Raw genomic sequence first — 6,000 nt, forward strand, 5'->3', positions numbered from 1 at the left:
GGGCTCTGATCTCATAGGCAGCAATGAATAGCCCAGTAATGGAAGGGGAAGTCCTTGGCCCTGCCAAGACTGAACCCCCAGTGAACGTGATTGTTGGGGGGAGGACGGTAATGGAGGGAGGATGGGGAGGGGATCACCCATATAGAAGGGGAGGAGCAGGGGATAGGGGGATGTTGTCCAGGAAACCTGGAAGGAGAATAACAATCCAAATGTAAATAAGAAATACTCAAGTTAATAAAGATGGGAAAAATAAAAGATGTTAAGTAAGATTTAAAAAAAAGGAAAAGGTCTTTCGGGAAACGTATGTGGACGAGACTATGAAATATGACATCAAAAAAGGAAGAATCAGACGAAATAGAGAATAAAAAGGGATGTCAGCATAATTGACTCCTGTAAAGGATGCCTCACAATTAGAGACGTAGTGGTGGTGGGTAGGGAACTTGGCCCTTCCCATTAGCTCTCTAGGCTCACCAAGACCTTGGAGTCCGGAACTATTACCCTGTTGACTGTTCCTTCAGTACGCTTTGCCTATCCCAAGAAGTGAATTTGAGGTGTTTCCTGGGCAGGTAGTATAACTTTTCTAATTCACAAACTGAGGTTCGACTATGATTTTTTCCTCACCTAGAAGCACCCATTGGTCACAGAAAGGTCATGAAACTATAAAAATTTGGGTAGTCTCCTAATAGTTCCCTAATTCAGCACTGACTGGATTATCCTGGGCTCCAAGTGAGGTTAAATTCTGAATACCGACTGATGGACTTGGTTTACACCCCTTTCTGGTCTCATTGGCCACTCTCTGTCCCTCTGCTTCCCGCCACACCCTCCTGATATACCCAAACCCATTGCTTGGCTTCTGCCTTCCACAGCGTTGTGTAGAAGCTCAAACTCTAAACACTAAATGAGTCCTATGTCATCTAGCTTTCTTCAGTAACTTAAATAAGAATGGCTTATTCTTATTATAGGCTCAAAGATTTTAATGTTTCATTGCCAGGTGATGGCAATATTTGAAGGCATTAGAAGATGATAGAGAACTAGCAGTTTTGTTAGACAAAGTGTGTCACTAGAGATAGATGTCAGAAGCCAAAACCCAGCCAGTGGTTCCCTCTCTTTCTTCTGCCTGTGAGTCCAGATATAGAACTCTCAGCTCCTTCTCCAGCACTATGTCTGCCTGAGTGTCTCCATGCTTCCTGCCATGATGATAGTAGATGAAAACATTGAAATAGTAAGCCAACCCCAAATTAAATGCTTTTCATTTTCTTATTGGATAGTTTCTTTATTTACATTTCAAATGTTATCTCCTTTTCTGGGTTCCCCTCCAGAAACCCCCTATCCCCTCCCCTTCCCCTGCGTCTATGAGGGTGCCCCCCCCACTCACTCAACTGCTCCCTCCCACCTACCTGCCCTAGCATTCCCCTACACTGGGATATTGATCCTTCACAGGACCAAGGGCCTCTCCTCCCACTGATGCCTGACAAGGTCGTCCTTGCTACATATGAGGCTGGAGCCATGTGTCCCCCTCTGGTTAGTGATTTAGTTCTTGGGAGCTCTGGGGGGTCTGGTTGATTGGTATTGTTGGGGTTAAAAACACCTTCAGCTCCTTCAGTCCTTTCTCTAACTCCTCCATTGGAGTCCCCATTCTCAGTCCAATAGTTGGCTGCAAGCATTCACCTCTGTACTTGTCGTGCTCTGGGACAGCCTCTCAGGAGAAAGCTATTTCAGGCTCCTATCAGCATACACTTCTTGGCATCCCCAATAGTGTCTGCCTTTGGTGACTGTATATGGAATGAATCCCTAGGTGGAGCCATCTCCGGACGGTCTTTCCTTCAGTCTCTGCTCCACAATTTGTCTCTGTATCTCCGCCTGGGAGTATTTTGTTCCTCCTTCTAAGAAGGACTGAAGCATCCACACTTTGGTCTTCTTTCTTCTTGAGCTTCAAACGGTCTGTAATTGTATCTTGAGTATTCTGAGCTTTTGGACTAATATCCACTTATCAGTGAGTGAATACCATGTGTGTTCTTTTTTGATTTGGTTACCTCATTTAGGATGATATTTTCTAGTTCCATCCATTTGCCTAAGAATTTCATGAAGTCATTGTTTTTAATAGCTGAGTAGTTCTCCACTGTGGAAATGTACCACATTTTCTGTATCCATTCCTCTGTTGAAGGACCTCTGGGTTCTTTCCAGCTTCTGGCTATTATAAAAAAGGCTGCTATGAAGAGAGTAGAGCATGTGTCCTTGTTATGTGTTGGGACACCTTTTGGGTATATGCCCAGGAGTGGTATTTCCGGAGTGGTTGTATCAGCTTGCAATCCCACCAACAATGGAGAAGTGTTCCTCTTTCTCCACATCCTTGCCAGCACCTGCTGTCACGTGACTTTTTGATCTTATGAGCTTAGTACAGGATTCTATCAGGCCTGCAAAGAAGACCTAATACCAACACTCTTCAAACTACTCCACAAAATGGAAACAGAAGAAATACCACCCAATTTGTTCTATGAAGCCACAATTATGCTTGTATCTAAACCACACAAAAACCTCAAAGAAATTTCAGACAAATTTCCCTTATGAATATGCAAAAATACTCAATAAAATTCTTGCAAATGCTTTTCTTTCTTAGAGTCACCACAGTCAAAGTGTTTCTTTATAGCAATAGAACATTGACCAAGACATTTTATGAATCATAAACGTCTGTGAGTTCATGGTAACAATTGTCAGCAAACATCCAGCTTTGCCCAGTCCCTCACAGCCTCTGCAGTGCACACATGTCTTTTCTTACTGGACCTGACTTTGTATCTTTTTTATTTTATTCTTTTTTTAACCACATTTACCTAATATCCTCTCCCATTTCTGTATAAATTGAGAATATCAGAAGGCACTAACCTGGATTTCCCAGCCAATTCTCCTAGTCAACCAACATAAATTCCTTCCCCTTTATCTCTCTCTCTCTCTCTCTCTCTCTCTCTCTCTCTCTCTCTCTCTCTCTCTCTCTCTCTCTCTTCGTAATGGTACATTTCCCCTTGTATAAACATCTACAAAGCATTTCCATCACAAATCTCCACACCTTTGAAAGGGCTTCTCTTTCAGCCATTCTTTTTCTACCCTGAACCATCAACCCTTTTTAACAGATAAGTCGCATTGTATATAAGCACACTGCTTCTTATATCTTAAGATAAAAATCAAGCCAACCTATATAAAACCAACCTTCCTTTCAGGACTTTACCCTGAGTTTTTACAAGTCTATCCAGTGTTTCCTTCTGTAGCCATTTACATCTTGTCTGACTTCCAGTGCTCTGCTAAGATTGGTTGTCATGGCTGTAGTACTGAACTGTGCTGGGCTCTTTCCTTTTCTGGCTCTCCGGACACCATCTTCCATACTTTCTTCCCAATACCTATGCAGCCACTTCTGTTTTCTCTCTAGACCTCCTTCCCATGGCAGCTGACTCTTACAGTCTTTTGGTGATTTTCTAATTTTTCCATTCCCTACTTTTTTCTTGACCTGATTGCTTTATTCCCACAATTCTAATAGACATCACCATTTCTGAGAATTGTCTTCAATATGAACTCTAAAAGTTAAGGCTCTAAATGTCTTCAAGGGCCTATCCATGTTACTGTCCCTAAGAAGAACTTTTCTCAAACTTTTTCTTAAACTTCCGTTCTCTTCTTATTTATGGTAATTTGCCTGTTTACAATCTGCCAATTATTTTATCTGTCTACGTTCACAAAGAAGAGAATTGAAGTTGCGTGTGCATGTTCTTGTGTGTGTGTGTGTGTATGTGTGTGTGTGTGTGTGCATGTATGTGTGTCTATATTTAGTTTATTACTTTAAAAGTAAGCACAGCCAAACTAGGATCTCACCATATCAGAGGGAATATTTTTATGGCCTCTATTTGCTATTTGCTTACATATTTCTGTATTAATGCATATGGTAAAAGTATAAATTTCATACTGACTATGAATTATAATTATGAATGGAGTAAACATTCACATTTTTATTCAAAAAGATGAACATTACCATCTTTGTTTCAGAGGGTCTGCCTTGACTTAGGAGAGCACATGTGAACCCACTGATGGTTAAAACCATATACAGCATTTTGTATTTCTTCCAGAAAATCAACTTTGCAAATGCTTTGTATGTTAGTTAGTAGCATGGTTTTATCAAGACCAGAGATGTTGCTTAAACAAATATTTAAATTTCATCCTTAGAGGTATAGACTGCTATTTTTCCATGCCATAGATAGCAGCTATATTTGATGATTTACTGTGATATCTCTTCCTCTCTCCCTTCCTCTTTCTCTCATACACCACTTGCTTATTATTTCCCCACAGATAAGTACAGGACGGATTTCGCCGTCAAGATAGCTCATGCCTCCAGTAGCTCAGCGAGGCAGTTTGTGTGATGCCCGTGATTCCATTTGTCACAGAGCCTTTATGAGGAGACAGAAGATATGACTTCGCCTCGTTTTTCATTTCCTGTTATCTCTGTGATTTCAGTCTTCAGCTGCTCTGTTTTCCTGTACCTAAACTGGAGCCGACATTATCAGAACAGCACCTGCTACCACCACTGCAGCTGGGGCTGTCAGCAGTTACAGGGGGAGCAGCTGGGAACTCTCTGAACCTTACCAAACCCAGTTCATGGTGATGTCCACAAAGGGAGAGCAAAATGAATACGCTCAGTGGGGTGAAAATGCTTCGAAATGCAGAACAATTCTTAGCTTATAAAACATGTAGAACACAAGAATGGAGCCCTTTCCAACCTATAATTCCTTGGGTCAGTGGTCTCCTGCAAGACAGTAGGGCTCTTGGAAGTCACAGGGACAATATCCGTACCCTTGGAAGCTTGAAATACTTATGCTGTAGAGTGGAACCCAAGAATCGTGTGTGGACTGGGTGATGAGGTCCTCTGGATGAAGATGTGCAAAGAAAGGCAAATGCTTCCAGCAAGGCAAGAAAGGCACAGTGGACTGAGGTGATTTAGTGTTTCCAGAATGAAGCATGTAAAGGAATAGAAGACAAGCAAGCTTTGGCCTTTAGAGGATAATAGACAAGATGGGTCGCCAGAGGACTACGTAACAGGCCATCAAGGGACTATGAGACCATAACCAGGGGAGCATTTGACTGTGGGATTGCGAGGAGAGAGGGGGCATTGGTAGCTTCTCACAGTGTTAATATGCTTTCCACTGATGTCTTTTCTTAGAGTTTATGCCTCCCTGAGGAACCTATCACTAGCTAGGGTATGCCTTTACCATTCCCCTTTGTATTTAGGTGTCTTCCCTGTGCTCACAGCTTCCGAATTAAAGGTCTCATTATTTAGCAAAACTGCAGTAATGGGTCTATATTAACACAGGTATAGTTGTTGGGATGTTTTACTCTTTAACCTTATTAGCCTCTCTCCCTTCACATAGGCCTGTTCAGTATCTCAGCAGGACTGAAACTGATTACCACCTCCCACCTGTAGTCTGCGGTGTGCTCACTAAATGACAGTCACAAGCTCTTACCGTTGACTCCATAAGGATTATCCAGAGGACTCCTAAACTGGTCATAAGAGGCTATATACTGATATCTACGGATACCTCAGAATGATTTCCTAAGGCTTGTTCACCTATGAGTAATGTCAACCACCTCATTTCCCACAGTTTACTGATTTTCCTGAGTAGGGAGCTGTCTATTTCCTATTTCAGAAATGGACATCTTCCTTAAATTGCACTGTTTTTCATGATGCTTATGTGGTTTTTTTTCCTACCATTATAGAACACACTGTAAAACCATGCTCAAAATTACTGGACCTAGATGAGACTTGGGTATCTACTTGGATTTGTCTAGGCCTTTCAGCCTTTTGCATTCAAGCTTGTTTATATGATAAAGAGGTGGGCGTCAGTTCCATTTCAAGATAACTCACATCACCGCGGTATTTAGAGAGCAGTGTGTTGCTGAGGAGGTTGGTATGAGAGAGAAATGAAGAGACTTGAGAAAAGATCCATTGTCTTAGTGAACTCTTCAGAA

The sequence above is a fragment of the Rattus norvegicus genome, chromosome 18, assembly GCF_021556685.1.
Source record: "Rattus norvegicus strain SHRSP/BbbUtx chromosome 18, alternate assembly SHRSP_T2T, whole genome shotgun sequence".
Lineage (NCBI taxonomy): Eukaryota > Metazoa > Chordata > Mammalia > Rodentia > Muridae > Rattus > Rattus norvegicus.